Source organism: Bactrocera neohumeralis, chromosome 4, assembly GCF_024586455.1.
Source record: "Bactrocera neohumeralis isolate Rockhampton chromosome 4, APGP_CSIRO_Bneo_wtdbg2-racon-allhic-juicebox.fasta_v2, whole genome shotgun sequence".
Taxonomy (NCBI): domain Eukaryota; kingdom Metazoa; phylum Arthropoda; class Insecta; order Diptera; family Tephritidae; genus Bactrocera; species Bactrocera neohumeralis.
In genome coordinates this window covers 67914594-67936839 of record NC_065921.1, presented here as the reverse complement: position 1 = coordinate 67936839, position 22246 = coordinate 67914594, and the positions used below count along the sequence as shown (strand labels likewise).

Here is a 22246-nt window from a genome sequence, read left to right as displayed (position 1 = left end):
GTATAACTCATTTGCATCAAAATTGAAATCAATGCGCCTGCATTTGCTGCACACATACATACCTATATTTGTTGTTACAAAAACACATCGTACCAGTATCGTTACAGTACACGTGTGCGTATGTGTATGTATACTTTATAGCGTTTGCCAATACAATTAAAATGATAAATCATACAGTGTTTGCACTTTGTCCGACACATTGCACTCTCATTTGCCACCTTACTCACAGTCACACTTGCCACGTCATGTTGCACAGTGGGTTATTGCTGGCAGAAGTTGGAAAGTTGAAAATTAGATTCGGTATTTTTTAATATTCACTAAAATTACTTCTAGAATGAGACATCGACGGTTAAAACCAAAAAATCGATGCACTGTTTATTTTTATAGATTTTATTCGCAATGTAAATGTCTAATGTGGCCTGATAAAAGTTGTTAATATTATTTTTGCTAAAGTTCCCATTCTTTTTACATCCCCGATTTCTACTCAAATATCACGAAGTCATAGAAATTAATTATGGTTCTCCTATAATTACCGAATTCTCTAGTATAGGAGCAGTAAGTGTATCCAACTTTGGATCAACCATTGTTGTTTGTCATATATCTGTAGTGACTTCAGACCGGTAGTCATAAATGTCTTCCTGATTATATCTAACCCTTTATGATAGTGATGTTTCACATATATTTGCTTAAAACTATATACAAGGTCTGTCGCAAAAGAAGCAGAACTTTTTAAATATAACTGTTTCTGGTGGCGCCACCTATTAGTGGGTATATGAAATAAAAAGCTTGATCTCTTGTTGACATTTCGTAAAATTTTAAGACAATTGGATAACTACAATCGATGTTATCGATCAAAAAGTGACAGCAGCTTTTGGTCATCGGTCGTAAAATGCAAAGAGCAAATATTAAATTTTGTTTTAAACTTGGGAAAACGTTTACTGAAACATTTCAAATGATGAAAAAGTTTATGGTGATCAGTGCCTATCCCGTAGTAATGTGCATGAGTGGTTTAAGCGATTCCAAGAAGGTCGTGAGGACCTCTGTGACGATCAGAAGTCGGTCGTCTTCAGAAGTCAAAAATAAAGACAATGCTGATTTGTTTTTACGATTCCGAGGGTATTGTACACCGAGAGTTCGTCCCACCTGGCCAAACGATTAATGCTGTGTTTCACCTTGGTGTTATGAAGCGTCTTTTGTCACGCATTCGTCGTGCCCGACCACAATACCGTGAGGCAGGGTTCTGGCGCCTGTTGCACGATAATGCGCCGTGTCATCGGTCGACGCTTGTCACTGATTTTTTGACAAAAAACTCCATATTAACCGTTAATCACTCACCCTACTCACCTGATCTGGCACTCTGTGATTTTTACCTATTTGAAAAACTTCATTTGCCCATGAAAGGACACTGGTTTCAGGACATTTCAGTTATCCAAAAGGCGACGACTGATATTCTCAAAAGCATTCCGAAAAATTACCTTAAAAACTCATTTGAAATGCTAATTGACCGGGCTAAACGCTGTATCGAAGTACAAGGAAACTACTTTGAATAAAAAAATATAACTATTGAAAAATATTAATTTTTTGTTGTTTTTATAACAGTCCTGTTTCTTTTGCGACAGACATGATACATGAAAAACTATCAATGAATCCGAAATTTGTGTTATTTTCATTATAAGACCTACAGATCGGTTTACATTTACATTGAGAATGTTAAAATATTTTCTGCATGTAATTGGATGTAGTGGCAAGATGTTGCTGAAGAGTACTATATAATAGTTTTGTTCATAGAACGGTTGTTTCTATTACCCAAAATTAATCGAGATAGATATAGAGATATCTTCTTCTTTACCGGCGTAGTCACCGCTTACGCGATTATAGCCGAACAGAGATATAGAGATATATTTATATATATATAAGTGATCAGGTTGACAACGTTAGTTGAAATCCGACTGTCTGTTCGTTCGGCTGTCTGTCCGTTGAAGCAATAACTTACGTACAGGAAAGTAATAGACTGATTTTCTTCCGCCGCGATCCGCTGGATTCGGTAGAGGGCGTTCTTAGCTTAAAAACGAGCGGCTGGTGAGTTGTTTCTAAGCACCTGGAGAGTCAGAACAAACATTTTCGCGTGACGTTTTTCTGTGAGTGGTGCAAGTCGAAAATGCAGCGTTCGTTAGAGCAGAGGTACGCGATTAAATTCTGTGTGAAACTCGGTAAATCTGCGACAGAGACGTTTGATATGATCAATCAAGCTTACTCAGATATTGCTTTAGCAAGAAATGGTGTGTTTCGGTGGCACCAGGGCTTTTTGGAGGGCCGGGAAGATGTCGCTGATGAAGACTGCGCTGGAAGATCTGCGTCTTCGACAAACACCGACAATGTGACTCGTGTGCGCAAAGTTTTGAACTCAGACCATCGACGAAATATTCGTTTAATTGCCTAGATGTTAAATTTGTCAAAATCTGTGGTTCATGCCATTGTGTCTTAGCACTTGGACATGCGCAAAGTGTTCGCGAACATGGTGCCAAAAGTGCTCACTGCCCACAAGAAATTGCGGCAAGTGGAAGTGTGCTAAGAAAATTTGAACAGGTGTGAAAGTGAACCTCAATTTTTGAATAATGTAATCACAGGTGGCGAGTTTTGGATGTTTGAGTAAGATCCCGAGACCTCGGCTTTCAAGGCTATGCCTTACGTGATGCCTTCAATGCTTGGAAATCGCGCTGGCAGTGCTGTATCGACACAGAAGAACCCTATGTTGAAACTTTTAAATAATTGTAACGATTGGTTCAATACAGTTTTCAGTCAGTCCTATTACTTCCCGGAAAAAACCCTATAAATATTGAGATATCTTGCTGATACTGGGTATATAGCGCCTAAGGAGAGTTGATAATGCAAAAGGGCGCAGTTGAAAATAATCATTTCCTCGCCCACAAAATGATATTTAACGAAAACATAACGCCTGCTCCAAGTAGAGGTACACCTTTCAGTAGCCCTTTTTTGTTATCTTATTTTTGTTCAGTAATGTTTGGCATTTTATCATGGAAAGACTTAAGCCTGAAAAATGTTAACAGATCGTTCAACTTTATTACGAAAATTCATGTTCTGTAAAGTATGTGTTTTGCGCGCTCCTGTGTTTACTATTCGCAACACCATCACTCATCTTGAGACTCAGCATTCATTACTTATTAATACTCGACCGAATAGACAACGTCCAGTACGCAGTGAAGAAAGTATAGCAGCCATAGCTGAGAGTGTACACGAAGACCGTGGAGAATCGATTCGGCGACGTACGTAGCAATTCGGACTGACGTAAGGAACGACTTGTCTTTTTATGTCGATACCAAATTAAGCAGTATTATCCCAGCTTGAGCAAGAACCAAAGCCGCTCGACCTTCCCAAGATGACATCGTTTCGCTCACATGAGCTCTTACACACACAGTTTGAAGACAAGTTTTTAGCCATGCTCTGTTCAGCGGTGATGCCCACTTATGGCTCATTGCCGCATTAAGGACGAAGAGCAACGTGAAGATATTCAAGAGCTGCCTATTCATTCAGAAAAAAAACGGTTTGGTGTGGCTTGTGGGCCGGTGGACTCATCGTAATTTTTGTGACTTGAACATGCAGGATGTATATCGGTTTATATGTCAGTTCTGATTGCATATTTGCATATCATATGTACACATCGATTTAAGTATAAGCACTTCCACATATACATACGACATACATATTAAAATAGTGTAATTGCATTGTCGTCGGTGTCGATGCATTTCGGGACACTTGTTCATTTACTTGTTTGTCTTATACGAACTGGTGTTGTTGTAAGTATTCCCCACATGTGTATGTATGTGTATGTGAGTTTTCGTCTACACTTGCATATAAATTACTTGTAACGGCGAAAAAATATACGAAATTTTATATAACCATATTTATCGCTGACTTTGTGTAAACAAGAATTTACCGTTATAACATAGAAGCGCATATGTAAAATTCGTATGTATGTTTGATTGTGCTAAAGTGAAAAATTTATTTAATTTTGTATGTTTGTAAGTGTATTTGACTGCTGCATGCTCACTGATCACATCTCCTTCACTTTTTCTCTCACTGTGTGTTCTTTTCACACATTTACCGTAGTAAAATATCTGTTATTTACAACTGTCGTTAAATGTGTCCACTCGTTCAATAATATCATAATTTTCACACTCAAACGACTCCAGTCGACTTTACATTCACACAAACGAGCGTTGAATATACTGTGAGCGTCAAAAATAAGTAAACAGCAGTTTTATCAATATTAAAGTGTTTATAACAACGCAGTCTTTATTGCAACAATAAAAAGTTGTATTACAGAATTCAAGGCTTTTATTATAAGAGTTTAACTTTTAGCTTAAAAAAAAAAAATAATAAACAAAAAGTACACACAGCTAAAAATAATTCACATAAACTAAAAATTCTCTCATTTTTTTCCCAACAGAGTTTGTAAAGTTAAAATCTATGTACATAAACTAAACTAAAATTCATTCTAGCATTTTGCTTACTTTCCTTTGGACTTCTGGACATCACTGACTCTTCTGGGCATGTATTCTGCAAATTTTTTTTTGTAAATTATCCATCGACGTCTTAGTTTCTCAAAGTTCTGCATTTATGTCGTCCTTAGCGCGTTATCGCGAATATCGCATTCGATGGAACGATGAGCTGTATGAGATATATGACGACATTGACATAGTTCAGCGAATTAAAAGACAACGTCTACGCCAGAGAATCATGTCATGAATGGACGAAAACACTCTAACAAAGTATTCGACTTGTAGCACGCCGAGGGAAGCAGAGTTGAAAGATTCACTCAAAGGGATAGGTGGAGAAGGAATTTCAATGCTTTCAACATTTGGAATTTTAAATGTTGAAATAATCCATTTGTTCCCGTTGGGACATGAAAATCGCAAGTCATCAGATGCTGACAATCCCGCTTCGTTTCAGGCTTTGGAGCAGAACGTCACGTGTGTCAATCGCCAATTAACAGCCGAAATGCTCGAACGCCGCCAACAGTTGAAAGAGATAATCTTCAAGAATTTAAAGCCAAGTAATGTTCTTTCGAATTTCGAAACTTAGCTCTTCCTTACTTGTTCGACGTGCATTTTTTTCTCAGTTTATGCAGTATTATCCCACTGTGCGTTAACCAAATTTCTGTGTCATTAAGAAACATGTGTGCGTGCTCACATACATACTTACACATTTATGCAAACAGTTGTCCTTCAACACTTGTGCAGTTGTGCTTTTGCTGATTGGAATTGTCTACAGACATTTCTTACACTGTTAACACACAATGCATAAGCAGACACACATATGCGTATGGCATATATACTATACATAGTTATCAATGTTTGTCTGTATGTATGTGCACGCAAATGTCAATTCTATCGGTTTATTTGTTTTCTCAATGTCAGTTATGATTGCATATTTGCATATACATATGTACACATCGATTTAAGTGCTTCTATGTGTGTGTGGGTATATAAGCACTCGTACATATACATACATATCTACAAATGCACATACACATATTACAAATGTAATTACATTGTCGTCGGTGCCTTGACTGCATTCATTTCGGACACTTGTTCATTTACTTGTTTGCCTTATACGAACTGGTGTTGTTGTAAGTATCCCCCACGTGTGTATGTATGTGTGTGTAAATTTTCGTCTACACTTGCATATAAATTACTTTTAACGCTGAAAAAATATATGAAATTTCATATAACCATATTTATCGCTGACTTTGTGTAAACATATTCATTTACCGTTATACACATAGAAGCGCACATGTATTCGTATGTATGTTTGATTGTGCTAAAGTGAAAAATTTATTTAATTTTGTATGTTTGTAAGTGTATTTGACTGCTGCATGCTCACTGCTCACATCTCCTTCACTTTTTCTCTCACTGTGTGTTCTTTTCACACATTTACCGTAGTAAAATATCTGTTATTTACAACTGTCGTTAAATGTGTCCACTCGTTCAATAATATCATAATTTTCACACTCAAACGACTCCAGTCGACTTTACATTCACACCAACGAGCGTTGATATACATATGTAGATACCGCTAAAGAATGAGTTCATTTATGAAAGCAAATATTAGTTTTTCATCTATACGGGCAAATGCAATTCACTAGTATACCGATAGTGAAGGAAATTTTACGGAAAATTAGAGAATACAAGATGAGTGAGTCAATAAAACTTTGCTCAGGCGTTTCATTTGTATTTCCACCAGCTCGTTGGGAATCTGCACATGAGCTTCCAAGCTTTAAATCTTAGAATCTATGAAATTAAGTTGGTTGCCTTTTTTCTATCTGGCTTAGTATAACAATCCGAAAGAAGTTTTGGGTTTTTTTCTTCATTCTGGTTTAAACAATTTCTAAAAAATTTACACGAAGAAGCTTAAATCGTACTTATAAAATAAATTCATTTCTATAGGCTGATACTATTATGCAAGAAACTTAGACCTTGAGTGTATAACTCACATGAAGAGTTTACTACATTTACAAAAGCCCTAAATACAGCTCTTCACTATTCGAAAGCTCCGCTCCGTCTGGTCTAATTCGTCAAAGTGCTGGAGAGTGGACAGACAACTTCCAGGACTTATTGGAAGACTTAGTCAGTGTGCACTTTACAAGACGCGATAAGTCCTGGCTACGAAGGTAGTAGTGCGGCAAACGTTCCCGAACACATCTTTATGGACAATAAAATAGAATGACCCATACAAATCTTCCGGTACGTGCACGGAATGCTACACAATGCGCTCTGTCTATCTGTGCAATGGCTAAAAGCGATTTTTAGGGGATGCATGAAGCTCAGCCATGTACCACATTCATGTAAAGAGGCTAGGGTAGTTTTCGTACCGGAGGCAGGTAGAAACAACCCCAGCAGTGGAAAGAGTTTAGGCCTATATGCTTAGCTTATTATGCTTCTCCTGAAAACGTTAAAGAAGACCTTGGACGCGCACATTAGAGCCGCAATGTCTCCTCGAAGCTTGTCCAAGTCTTATCAATAAAGACTGCACTCTATACACTGGCGTTTAATATCGCCCTTCTCTTGAATATAAGGAATACACTCTTGGAGCATTCCTGGCCATACGAGTATACTGAGAGTTGATCAACGTTTCTATAGAGTCTATTCCGAATAGTATCCAGTCAATTGGTGTTGATCCTGATATGCAACGCTAGCTCAGAAGCCTTTCGACGGATAAGAGCAGAATAGAATGACGCTAAAATGACCAAGAAAGAAAGTTGAAGACAAAGCCCCTGGGATAGTGGCACATGCGGACGATATTGCCATCTTAATAACGGGTGAGTGACCATTAGGTGTATTATGACCACCACCGGACCTGCTACATGACTACATGACACCACTTTCCAACTGAGAAAGAATGTTCAAGGTAAACATAGAAAAAGGTAGCTGACGTAAAAGTATGTTAGCTACGCGCAACACTCTAAAAATCTGTACTGATACCTCTAAAATAGACGATGGAGCTGGTGCGAGAATACACTGTCCAGAGTTAGGCATAAGACAACAACGCTATTGCGAAAGTCGCGGAGCTAGTCTCTAATGCACCTGCAGGCAATTCCAGAGTCAACATCTACGTTGATAGCCAAGTGGAATGAAGGCAGCAACCTAGTATCGCATAACGGTCAGAAGTGTCTCGGGACGCAGGGCAGCAGTGGAAAGTTTTGTCAGAAGTTAGCAACTTCACTTCTACTGGGTATCGGACCACAAAGGCATTAAGGGCAATGAAATAGTGGACGAAATTGCCAAGAATGGTGTACGGTTAAAATCCAAAAACGTAATCAACATTAGAAAAGCCATGTATTGTCTATACGACGATCTCTACAGAAGCATTGTAAAGAAAATAAAAACCCGATGGGACGAGCTACCTTGGTGCAGGACTGCAAAAGTCATGTGAAAAACAGTACATCGGAAGTATGCAAAAATCCTTTTGACACTCGATAAAAGGGACTGTAGGAACATGATTGGAATACTAAGTGGTCACTGTCTGATGGAGACATGCACAAGCAGGATGGGGCTGACACATCGAGCAGACTGCGGGAAATGTCTAAAGCAGGGCACCAGGGAAACAACGGAGAATATCTTGTGCACTTGTCTCCCATTGGCAAGACTGCACTGTAAGCATCTGGGGCAGCCACTGTGTGATCCGCTGGAGGTCGCAGAATCTGTTAAAATTCTCGTCAAGCGCAGGCATCCTAAAGGATGACTACTCCTCTTGGACTTAGCAACTGAACTCCATCTGGTATCGCAAAGGACCAAAATTGGTCGATGCATGGCTTACTGGTCTATCAGATTAATCTAAACTAACCTTAGCAATACCCAAACTAAGTTTTTTTAGTTTCACTCTGCTTAAATTATTAAAAATAATTAAAGTAATGACAGCTTTTCCAGCTGAATTATTAGTGAGCAACAGTTATTTTCCTTTCAATGAATTTACTTGCACCGTTTTTTCGTTTTTTCGTCAATATGACGTATGAGTGCGACGACATGTGAAGAAAAAACAAATAGCAAAATCTATTAGCAATGAAATAAATGCCCAGAAAGCGGCACAAATAATGGTCAGCAAGCGTAAATAATCGCACCTTCGCAAAGGAAATATATAAATAAGATTATTGGAGAGGTAAATGATGTGTAAGTTTAGGACTAGTAGGAAAATGTTGTGGTGTGAATAAAAATTAATCACAATGTGGATAATAAAATGCTAAGCTCTGGGCGCACATGGGAGGATGAATTCTGTTTTGAGGTCGGTAGACTTCACTTTAGTGAACTGAAGAACATTTCTGTGTATCGGATCCTAGCGAAGTATTGGCTCTCTAGATCTAAATTCGTATGGAAAAAAATACATCCTCAAATAGCTTGAGACTATCATCATTTAAATGCGTGGTGCTTATCTCATCTGGCCCAGAAGCTGAAAGTTGTCCATACAGAGGCCTTCAAATCCGAATCAGCGACGAGCTCAGACTTAGAATTATTGGTATTACAGAAAAGAGGATGTAACCAAGCAGTTGGTGGAAAGCATTGGTGGAAGATCCCAATAAGAACGTCACACTATAATTCCGTCAAGACCGAAGTCAAGTCATGAAAAGATTGCGAAAATTGTGGTTTGTTGAATTTTTCTCATGTGTGTCCTTTTTCAAATAGGTCTGTGGTAAGACTACTATTCAAACGAAAAATATAGTAATGTAAGTAAAAGCTTTTTGATCGGATATGTTAAATAATAAGAAGTTCTAGATATAATTCTATAAGTTTATAAGATAAGAGTAAGGGAATTTGAGACGAATTTTTTGTCCTCACAGACTGCTTTTAGACTCAGCTACCATCATTATGATTGTAAGGACTACACTCGAATTATTATACTTACATACTACTTTCGTTCTTTTTCTTTCACAATTTAAAGCTGGCCATTGGTTTGTCGAGAGGTCACTGAACTTGGCGAGCAGCAAATTTCTCACATGGAACGCGTCGTGAAACCAGACTGTGGCGCCAGCTTTAATGGTAAATCAACTGGTATTAATACGAATCACACTATACCGACAGGCTGAAAACCCCCCAAAGAAAAATGTTGGATAAAAAGTGTAGGTAAGGCAGACTATCAGCGGGGTGAGCGGAGAGCGGCCTAAAGTGAAAGGCATACACGATGGCCAAAAAGCGAAAAATAATTGTTTTGTTTGTATTCATTCATTGGACTATATTTATATCGCGTGCGCGCAGAGAATGTGAAAAAAATGGCAACTGTGCGTATTGCCAAAAAATTCCACAATAACCGTCGGTGTCAGCGCCACACACTTAACAATAGGTCTGGTAAAATGATGATATACGGCTGCATTAAATAGTCATTTGTTCGGACAGCGGCGGAAAAACAACAAGATTTAGTGGAAATATATAATCACTTACAGTGGTGTGCGTAATATTAATACCAACATGAAAAATATTTGATTTTATTGGTTTATATCCATAAAAAAGTTTTATCATATTGGTAAAAATATATTACAAGCGAAAAAAGTATCGATTGACTTTAAACATTTGGTCCAGCTGAGAGCAATTTTTTTCTAAAAAGTTCCAAAAATTACGGTAAAAATCGCAAAAAATATCGATCGCATTAGCTTGATAATAAGAAGTTAGAAAATATCTGATATTAATTGTTTATTACTTTTAATCGATTACGCCAAATAAATGTTTAATCATGAATTAAATTGATTTATTACCAAATTTTTAATTAATTTTTAATTAATTTTAATTACAGCATAAAAATCGAAAGTTAAAATTAATAGATTGCGACATAAAAAATTTTATTTATGAATTAAATCGATTTACTAAAAAATTTTACAATAACGGTAAAAAAATCGATTTTTTAAATTAATCGAATATGATCGATTTATTATCAAAATTTAAATATCGAGCAGAAAAATAGAATTTTGAAGTTAATCGATTACGATAAAAAATAAATTAATTATAATTGAAATCGGTTTATAATAAAATTTTAATATATCGATAAAAAAATCGAATTTGGAATTAATCGATTGTGATTTTAAAAGTTAATTTTTAAGTTACTATACAACGATTTATTATAAATTTTTTAAATATCGATAAGAAAACTCGAATTTTGAAATCAATAGATTATGTTATATCTTTTTAGAATAAACATCTATTTATTATAAAATTTTAAAATATTGATACAAAATCGAATTTGGTGTTAATCGATTCTGATTTTAAAAACTTATTTATAAATGACATCAATTTGTAAGCAAATTCTATTATCAAATAAAAAATTTTTGAACCAAATCGATTTCTTATCAAGTTTTACAATATCGATTGGAAATATCGAATATTGAAACTAATCGATTATGATAAATACGAGTTTACTTACAAATAACATCATTTTATTTTCAAATTTTAAAATATTGATACAAAATCGAATTTTGGATTCATCGATTATGATATATTTTTTTAGAATAAACGTGTATTTATTATAAAATTTTAAAATATCGATACTAAATCGAATTTGGTGTTAATCGATTCTGATTTTAAAAACTTATTTATATATTACATCAATTTATAAGCAAATTTTATTACCAAATAAAATAATTTTTGAACTAGATCGATTTCTTATCAAGTTTTACAATATCGATTAAAAATGCCGAATTTTGAAATTAATCGATTACGATAAATGCGAGTACAAATAACATTTTTGTATTTTCCAATTTTAAAATATCGATAAGAAAAATCGAATTTGGAATTGATCGATAATGTTTATTTATAATTGAAATCTAATTATTATCAAATTTTAAAAAATCGATAAGAATATCCGAATTTTTACACTAGTATATTACGATAAATAAAAGTTTGAAATCGATTTATTGTCAAGTTTTGAAATAAAGATAAGAAAAAGCGAATTTGGAGTTAATCGATTATGATGGTGAAGTTTCATTTTTAAATTAAACCGATTTATTACCAAATTTTGAAACATTTTATTATAAAATTTTAAAATTTATAAATTAATAATTAAATCGATTTATTATCAATAACTCGATCAAAAAGTCTGGTATCAATAAATCAATTTATTACTATATCTGTAAAAAAAATCGATTATGTCGAATAAAAGTTTATTTATAATTATCGATTAGAAAAATCGATTTTGTTACAGCCGAACAGTGATCGAGCCGCAACCATCCAGATTCGGCCGAAATAACTTTGCGAACTCATAGGTTGGGACAGCTGATAAGAGTTACAGATATTTATTTAACTTTAGGGAGCTGACCTTGCATATTTACATGAAATACATTCCTCGATAAAGCGTGCCAACTATTTTTTTCTACGTTAATGGTTTACCGACTTAAACATGAAATTGTGTAAAAATTTTGATTTTATTATGTTTTGGAAAATTTTACTTTCCTCTTTTTTTCGGGTCTTAAGTGATTAAGTTGATAAGTTTGATGTTTTCATATTATTTACTCACCTCCATAACGAGAAAGACACAAGAAATATCTTAAATGAAGTAGAAAGGTTATTCTATCTGAATCTAACGCTGCTAACGACGTCTTTACATTAATGATAAACTTATAAAAATCTTTTTTTTCCAATAAAATGGATTAATTATTTTATTAAATAAATTCAGCTAGAATGTCTCCGAACACATATTCAAGCTGTAATCTGGACTATGATAGTCATCGTCCCATTCCATGATTTTACCGATATATTTGACATGAAAAAGATTTTCACGAAATTTATCAATCTTCCATTCTCTACCCTAATATGTATTAAAAGAAACTTCTTCAAGTCTCCTTTCCTGAACAGGTCCGCTGTCTAGTTAAGCAACCGCCACTGTCTGATATACCACACGGCTCAGATGTAGGCCATGAGCAGCTAGAGCCAGTGAATATTTGGCAATATTTTTCAATACATATATATTGGTACACAAACACACACACACACTTAACACTCACATTATACGCAAAAGGATAATAAAGCGATTTTATTCTTCACAGTTCAATGAGTTGTAGTTTGATTGTACAGCGAATGAGCGAATGTGCGACTGAATGAATGACTGTATGACGGGCTGAGCGACTGACTAACGGCCTGCCCGGCTGTGTGTGCCAATTGTTTTTTCGATTTCGATTTATTACCTTTTTTATATTATAGGCGAGTGCAAAAGTGCTTGTTTCTACAAAAGAACGTTCTGTTGTTGTTGTTGTTGTTAACGCTGGCACACTTGTTTTGGACACAACTACATTTATAACTAGATATGTGTATGTGCGTGTGTTTACATAAATAAATGAGCGCTTGAATAATTGTGTGTTTGGTTGGATGAATAAATGATTGTTATCGTTGTGCTACTATCTACTAACACATAAAGACTCACATATGTGCACACACACATACACAAATGCATGTTTTTGTAAATTGCAAACAAAAAAATTGCAGAAAACACAGCTTATATACGCCGCTTCATTTATACGCAATTACAGCGAATTGTTGTATTTGTTTGTATGTATGCGTGTATGTGTCAGCGTTGATGTGCTTGTATAGAGGGTTCGCAGCATTGAACTGCAACCAAAAATTGGGTCATCAGCAATTTGATGCGCCAGCATAAGCATTGTTAAATACGCAATGTTATATTATATATGTATGCATATATTAGGGTGGTACTTAAATACAGAAAGTGTAATAAAAAAACGACTTTTCTAAGCCTTAAAAATATAAAAAATACGACTGGTTTTGGTCCTTAGCGATGCCGGGTCGAATACTATTACATAGTCCATGAATAGTAGTCGTCCCTTAGGATGGCAACTCTTGACGGGAATTTCAGCAGGTTCAGCGGCCTCATTGACGATACATATTGTATCATACCGTACGGCCCCCAAATGGTTGATTTGTTGCTTTGCCGATGTGGGTGTTTTGCCCTTGACATTCCATGCATTTCACATCGAGTGCATGTCTACCACCTTCATACTGATTTGGAGGATGCAGCTGTTCTTCAAATTCAATCACAGACTTCGGAATGCTCAACATACTCTATATGCTAGTCTGCACTTAACCACATGAGGTGATTTGAACTTCGCTTTAGGCGCGATCCATTATGCTGAGCTTGATTCGTTGCCTTGCCAATGCTGGTGTCCTACTCGTGACATTTCATGCACTTCATATCGACTGAATTGCGTCTGCCTTCTTATTGATCTGGAGAATGTAGCTGGTCTCCATCTGAAAACACAGGTGTTTTACTGCTCAAAATATTCCTCTTGCTAGTCGGCAGGTTCGGATGTTCCGGGTCTGCCACATGAGGTGAGCTGATCTTCGCTTTAGGCGCCGATGAAATGTCGCTATTCACTATCTCTGGCTTCGAGTTTTGCCGACAGGTTCCGTGGCGCTTTCACAGTGTCCCAGTATCAGCGAAGCGTCATTCTTTCATTTAAGTGCTTTGACTACGCTAAAGCCTTCTGTTCCTTCAAATGACGGATGTGTACGCTTAGCTTCTCGGCTACGTCCCTACACTTTCTCTTTTACGGCAGTGCCTTCGGTTCGCGCTCTTTCGAACACTGCCCCTTTTAAGCGATATAATTTATATTAATATGGTTCGTACACACTTGATCCGCGCACTAGAACAGTTGCATGTTGCGAAATGTGCCCAACATTTGCATCTTTACTATTTTTAGCTTGATTCGATTACATATTGCCACCGCCACTTGGTATCACGCTTTTACTTTCAGGCCGTTCTTGCTTGGCTGGGGTCTTCTCTTGTTGCCAGAGTTGATTCCCTCGGTTCCTTGTTTAGGAGAGTGAAGCAGTTCTGCTTCTTTCTCTACGTTTATGCTCACAGCGCTTTCTTGGTCCGAGTCTTCATGGACTGTGGCACCCGAGAGCAACCACAAAATCTCTATGCCTCTCGTTAGTAGCAACCTCGTCTCCTAACGAAGTTTGAGCTGACATCTCAGCCGGCTTCTTCCCTTCCCTGACTTCTGCATTGAGCTTTCTACTCGGAAGTATCTACTCCTTGCGTTGTATATCTAACCTTGTGCTACCAATTTCGGGTTACACTAACGAGGCAAAACTAAATTCTGTCGATAACCAATTGTACTTAGTATAGATTGGTGTTTGTGAAGTAAACCTGAACTTTTAATCAGATAGAAAACATCCCCTTAGCCTCATCTCTCATTGCGGACCTGCAATTTATTTTTCAAATATTAGACCGAGCAATTAATTACAGCACCATTTCAAATAATCTTTCATTTACTTCTTTGAGTTGCACCCTAATGCCCGAATACATCATATCTTTATTGTTTTATATACCGTTGGTCGTTTTTCATGTACTCTTCTCCCCTCATTTTCTTCACAACTTTCATTCATTATTCTACCTCATTGTTTAGTCTAATTTCTGGTTTTCTCCGCAGGTCCCTTCTGACCACTTTACTCGCTGCTGTTTATCGATTGTTTTGTTCTCCGCTTGTTCGTCTGTCATGGTTTGCGGTTTTTGTTCGTTGTTGTTGTTTTAGATTTTTTCTGTTTCGATATTGCTTTATTAATGACATTTTCAAATTTGAACTGCTGCAAAAGTGAAAACGTACAACAAAACACTGGTGGCCAGCCTCTCACCCCTCTTCCGCATTGTGATTAATGAAGGACTTCTGTTTGGACCTGTCCTTTGTTTGTCATAGTTCAAAATAGAGGCCAGTTTATGTGTGGCAGTGAAGTGAGTTCACTTAAAAGTGGAACTTTTAAAGTTACTAAGCTTTTATAAAGTTTTTAAAGTCGATAATGTAGAGACGAATTTTTTAAATTTATTAAATAGGTTGAGGGTATAGTGTCCTTACATCATTACAAAAATATAGTTTTATAGCTCTATGCCAAATCCGCATACTTTCGCAGAATTTAGATCATATACTTATACCCCGCACGTACTATATATCTGTCATGTTCATCTGTATGTACTTATATACGGAAACTAGTTCTTTAGTTTTCGAGGTATCGATATAAAATGTAGCACACGTCTTTTTTCTCCTAGAAGCTGATCTGAAGATTACAATTAAACTGGGATATAGCTGCCACAAAAACGGATCGCTCAAAATCAAGATCAAAATCTTATTTCATAAAATCCGCACCAGTAACCTACCTGGACAACATTTTCAATACGCCTCTTGACCAAGACGGGGTGAAAACAGCTCTAAGATGGTTTAAGAACAACAAAACTCCAGAGGTCTATGGACTACCGGTTTACTAAAGCGGCAGGCGAGGAGCTGGAAAAGCGCATATTCCTGGTGCTAAGCATGATTTGGTTGGATGATCGGCCATATCCACAAAGAGAGAGACTGCACTAATTAATGCGGATCAGCCGTCTTAGCATTGTATATAAGGTTCTTTCGATATTAGCCCTTAGCTCTGTCAAAATCGCGCAGTTTGATACCAAGCGATGTTTTAGACAAGGCAGTTCCCTCACGACCAGCTTCTTCAATATAATGCTGCAAGAACCGATTGATCGCTAATCTGAAACCTAGTGACATTATCTACTCTAAAATAGCAATGCTGTTGGGATACGCAAATAATATTGACATTGTCGGCCTTAACAACAGAGCCGTCAGTGCAGCTTTTTCCAACCTAGAAAAGGAATATGAAGAAATTGGTCTTATGGTGCGCCTAGAGGCCACATTCAAAGATTCCTCGCGTCGCTGTTGCCAACTATAAATTTGAAAAATTTAAGGATTTGTATATCTCGTAACCATAATAAATTTCACTAATAATCTAAGACTGAAGATCTATCGCAGAATAACTTTTGCCAACAGGTGCTACATTACAATCAGTAGGCAATTGAGAAGCAGATCCCTCTTTCGACGAACCATATCTTTAATTATTCCCATCTTATTATAAAGGACAGAAACATGGACGACGACGATCCGGGATGAGAAAGAGCTTGGAGCATTCGACAGAGTTGTTCTCCGCAAGATATTTGGAGGTTTCTTTCAAGAATGCTTCTTTAAGAGAAGTTTCAACCATATCCTACATCTGAACTCCTACTCTTTTTAAATCAATATATGCGTTCAGAGATAAGACCAACCGATGAAGTGTCAAAATTATTTTATTGTCTCCTTTTTAACAAGAGTTTATCTTCTTCTTTTTTTCGCCAGGTCTTCCAATGGAGTGGAGGTCTTCCTCTTTCTCTGCTTCCAACGAGCTTGCAGAGATGGAGTGCTTTCGTCCATTGGGATGACAAGACCTAGCCAGCGCCGCCGCTGTCTCTTAATTCGCTGAACTATGTATGTCAATGTCGTCGTATATCTCACACAGCTCATCGTTCCATCACATGCTATTACCGTCGCCAATACATAAAGTACCATAAATCTTCAGAACCTTTCTCTCGAAAACTCGTAAAGTAGATGTTTTCATCGTCCATGCTTCTATTCCATATAGTAGGATGGGGACGATGAGTGACTAGTAGAGTTTGATCTGTGCTCGTCAAGAGAGGACTTGACTTCTCGATTGCCTACTCAGCACGAAGTAGCACGTGTTGACAAGAGTTATTCTGCGTTGGATTTCGAAGCTGACGTTGTTGTTGGTGTTAATAAGGGTTCCACGATTGACGAAATTATCTACGTTAAGTCATGATTGTCAGTAGTGACGTGCGAGGTTAAGTCGCGAGTGCGACGACTGTTTGTTTGATGACAGGAGATATTTCGTCTTGCTTTCGTTCCCTACCAGACCCATTTGCTTCGCTTCTTTATCCAGTCCGGAGAAAGCAAAACTAATGGCTCGGATGTTGAGTTCAATCAGGGACCTACGCCAGCAGCTGTACAATCTTATAGGAGATTTTACCTTCTCTATTCAGATCTGCAGCTCGAAATCTTTTCTCAAACAGTATATTGAAAAGTCGCACGATAGGGAGTCGCCTTGTCTGAAACCTCGTTTGATATCGAACACCTCGAAGAGGTTCTTCCAGATCCTGACGAGCTTTTGTTTTTGCTCAAAGTCAGTTTACACAACCTTATTCTTATCGTCGGGCATGCTTTCGTCCGACCATATTCTACAAAGGAACTGGTGCATGCTCCTTATCAGTTCTTCGCCGCCGTACTTGAATAGCTCGGTCGGCAATCCATAGGCTCCGCCATAGGTTTACCTACTGCAGACTAAAGTTTGAAAGATGTATGTATATAATGCAGGGAGTGGAAAGTCATGAGTAGGTATTATCCAACATCCCTATTTTTTCTATGTCTAATTTGCTTCTATAAATGACTCCGCATGACTTCACCTTCTTTGCGAAGACAGCAGAATTGCGGATCAAGATTGTTTGTTATTTATTTGCTAAGTAAAACTCGAATCATAATAATACCCTTGAGTGTATTCGATAACATTAATCGTACCGTCTGACCACGATGAGTTTAAAATCGCCTTATCTTCCTTAAGCACTCGAGATTCCACAAATTTCATTAGATACTCGTATTTATATCTTCGTCGACTCTTTCATTTTGTTTTGCATAAACATCGGCTCAAATAATCACTCTTTCAAGGTAATGGTGTTTAATGTGTTGCGAATTTCCTCAAAAAAGTTACTACTTTAGATCTCCGACCAGGTGGAGGGTTACGGATAGTTGTTAATCCGGAGAAAACTGAGATCTGTTTTTTTCACAAGAAGAACGAGAGCTACGCAATTCAATCTCTCATCCTTAAGGGGTATATCTATAGTATTTTAGAGTTCTTTGAAATGTATAGATATAAAACTAAACTAGAGGGGGCATATTGAGAACCTCTTCCAAAAGCCGGTGCCACAAAGTGGGGTAATAGACCATGTGTGGTGACTCTATACAAGTGCCATCCGCCCCATACCGATGTATGCTGCAGTTTTATGGTTATTGGCATTATTATCGCATTAAACCGACCGAAAAAAGGATACTCACAAGGAACTAAGCACATCGTTCTCATCAACTGAGGGTAGACGAGATTGGACCAATGGTGCTGTGATCGACAGTTCCAACAACGAAATCTACATATTCTATTGACAGATCAAAGGGTAAAACAGGAACATGAACGCGCTTCTTCTGTAGTAATTCATAGACAGAAAGCAGGTTCAAACTAAATGACTACAATTAAGTCTTTGAGGACGAAATTCTGGGTATAATAGAAGGTGTCAAGTGGGCTACTGCTCAAACCATCAAGTCCATAAACAGTCTATTGGATATTAAGGCGGCAATTAAGACTATCCGTAGCGCCAAAATTTAGTCTCATTGCGCTAGGTAATTTATACCTTCGCAATTTAAACTAATAGATCTAAAGTAACGGAGCTCTGATTCTACTTGCTGTCTTTCCACTGTTAACTTTTAGTGAGACAACATTCCTTATGTGGTGCAGTTCCCGAATTTAAATTCTGTGAACTGTGCCGACAACGTGAAAATTACCGTAGTACTCGTACATTTCTTCAGAAATCTGTGATAGCTGTCTTGTCAGATGTAGCCACCAAACACATTACAGGATCTTACAAGTACACAAACTGAGAAAGGAGATATTCCCTTCCTTGGCTAATCCATAGTCCTAGGTACTTTTCTAGAAAGGCATTGTTTCTTAATGCTTGGCTCACCAGGTTTGCTTTTGATTTCAATTCGTATGAAATTTAACATAACGTTCAAGCAAATTGAAGCTTCTTCTCAATGCACTGAGTCTCTTGAAGACTATGTACATCGACTTTCAGCTTTAATATTCCTTCATGCACTAAATATTGCCTCATGGCGCATATAAGACGTTTGACAAGTTTCTAATTTTTTTTTTGTGTAAAAATCAAAAATATATTGAATAATTGAAAAAATAAAAATGAAATATCATCTTGCCAACTAAGTCGTCGAGTTCATTGCTACCAATTTGTTGGGGTTATAGCTTGCGTTCGCCATGCAGCGCCGACAGCTTGCAGCGTGAGCTGGTTATTCTATCATTGATTCACTTATTGAATGATATTTTTTCAATTCGACGACAACACTGGCTTGTCAAACAACAACAACAACAACAAGAGGAGGCGATGCAACATACATGTACACACATGTATATGCCAACAACAATTGCAAAGCAAGCCAGCGGCTGGCGCAGACTACAGCGGCAACTTGGCGCTGGACTCGAAAGAAGTTCGAGCGCCCGTTGCCGTTAGTTGCCAGCAGCAGCAACTAAGTTTATTTGCTTCAAGTATTTGCGCAATTGATGAAGCGATTGCTTTGGCATATGAAGTAACGCACACACACAGCAACACGCTGAAATATGCTTGTGCTTTCACAGTCCGTTCTGCTTTCGGCTGCGCTTTGTCCGTTAAGTGAAGGCGACCACTCGACAGTGCTTTGGTCATTCACCACGTTCTCGGTCGTTTCATGGGTTGTCAAAGCGGCGAATTGTTTGGTATTGTGCTACTACCTCTAGGCACCGCGCCGACTTTCTTCCAACGGGCCATACTGCAAAGCCACCTCTTGAACCCAAACATTTGTGGTGGTATCATACTTGTACTCTGAGCTAGTTCCATACTCTCCGCAGCTGCTAGCTCTTTGCCGACAGCGTCCATTTTTATTAAACTTCCATTCACAATTCCACCACTCCACTTCCGCTCTCGGTCCATCGCGCCACCATTTTGTGCCGCTGTTTGTCGTAAGTTGACTTGAGTTGCATTCAGTTTAGTAGAGTCGAGTTGAGTTGAGTTGAGTGGAGTTATGTTCGAATGAAGTTGCATTTGGACAACTGTAGTGTAGTCAAAGCGAAGTGGCCATTCCATGCGCTGCAACGTCTTCGTCTTCGCTTTTGCCTTCGTCCATCATCTTGGCTCAACATCTTGGTCTTCAAGTATCTATTGCTCTGCCTGACTCTATTCTTTCATTGCCCTTTATATTTGAAATAATAAAAGCGAAGTATGCGAAGTAAATCTTTATAGAGAAGTACATTTATTTGTGCAATTTTATTCAATTCAATTTGACTTTGGCAAATTCGCAACAAAATGTGCAACAAGCTGATTGAAGTCAGCGCCGTACCGTTCATTTATAAATAGAAGGCAAACGTATTTCAGCGCTGTTTATATTTGTTTAGTGAAGCAAATACAGTTTGGAAAAGGTGCAGTCATTTTTATGCTTTTGAATATAACAAAAACATAAAAGAGATTGCAGTTGGCAGCGAAGAGAATTGATTACAATATGTGGCATACTTAGTCTAAGATCCACAGGTACTCACAAAAAAGAAATTACGACATTTTTTTTGAAAATTTGCTAAAGTCTGCTAAACTTTTTGTGGACCTAACAACGTATGAGTAGTCTTTAAAAGTTAAATGGCATTAACTATATAACAAGAAATCACGTTAACTTCGATTGCACCAACGCCAGAATACTCTTCACAAAATACCCCTTGATATTATATCATGGCCTTGAACGATAATTCATGCCAAATTTCGTGAAGAGGTCTCTTCAAGCAAAATGTTTCCATACAAGAACTTGATTTTGATTGATCAGCTTGTATGGCCTTGTATAATGTAGTGATCTGATCTGGAACATTTCTTTAGATATTATAGGGGTCAAGTTATCCGTGCAAAGTTTTGTGAAGATGTTTCTTCAAAAAAACAAGTAAGGAAGGGCTAAGTTCGGGTGTCACCGAACATTTTATACTCTCGCATAATAAAGTGATAATGGAGATTTCATTATCCGTCATTTACATATTTTTTTATTTTGCTGTAAAATTAATTAGATTAGTAGTTCCTGAGATATGGTTTTTGGTCCATAAGTGGGCGACGCCACGCCCACGTGATTGTGAACATAACCTTTGTATGGGAGGTGGGCGTGGTTATTATCCAATTTCTTCCATTTTTGAACTGTGTATGGAAATGCCTGAAGGAAACGCCTTCATAGAGTTTGGTTGACATAGCTATATTAGTTTCCGAAATATGTATAAAAAACTTAGTAGGGGGCGGGGCCACGCCCACTTTTCTAAAAAAATTACGTCCAAATATGCCCCTCCCTAATGCGATCCTTTGTGCCAAATTTCACTTTAATATCTTTATTTATGGCTTAGTTGTGACACTTTATAGGTTTTCGGTTTTCGCCTTTTTGTGGGCGTGGCAGTGGACCGATTTTGCCCATCTTCGAACTTAACCTTCTTATGGAGCCAACAAACGTGTACCAAGTTTCATCATGATATCTCAATTTTTACTCGAGTTACAGCTTGCGCGGACGGACGGACGGACAGACAGACATCCGGATTTCAACTTTACTCGTCACTCTGATCACTTTGGTATATATAACCCTATATCTGACTCTTTTAGTTTTAGGACTTACAAACAACCGTTATGTGAACAAAACTGTAATACTCTCCTTAGCAACTTCGTTGCGAGAGTATAAAAACAACGATTTACAAGAGCTTGATTTTGAACGTTTAGTGTGTATGTCCGATAACTGCAGTTTCGAAAAGGAGCATCTTTTTGAGAAGGAAAATTCGTGTGCAAAGTTTTAGAGCTCAAAAACTGAGAAGTGACCATGCACTCAGATGTAGTAGGGTGGCAATACTAGCCTTGATATCATTAACAGTGCGCTCAGGGTTGTATCAAGGAGAGCCTAGTCTCATTATCAATAGCATCATCAATCAGGCCACAACCGAAACGCAAAAAATTTTAAAGTTGTTCAGCTAGCATCAGTAGAATGGGAGCTGGGCGGTGCTCTCGTATCCTCCATTTTGCACTGTCGAAAAATCGTTTATGCTCAAGA

At 37.5% G+C, this 22246-nt stretch overlaps 1 long non-coding RNA gene across 3 annotated transcripts in view; it reads left to right on the top strand.

The window, feature by feature from the left end:
* LOC126757064 (uncharacterized) overlaps positions 1–22246 on the top strand; it is a 238134-nt gene that overhangs the window by 204636 nt on the left and 11252 nt on the right. The window contains exon 4 of one of the 3 annotated variants that reach the window (XR_007666680.1): positions 9454–9551. The exons of 1 other annotated variant lie outside the window; for it this stretch is intronic. This is a non-coding gene — a long non-coding RNA (uncharacterized LOC126757064). Of the gene's footprint in view, positions 1–9453; positions 9636–22246 lie in introns of all 3 variants that reach the window. One more of the 3 variants, XR_007666678.1, reaches the window with a different exon arrangement.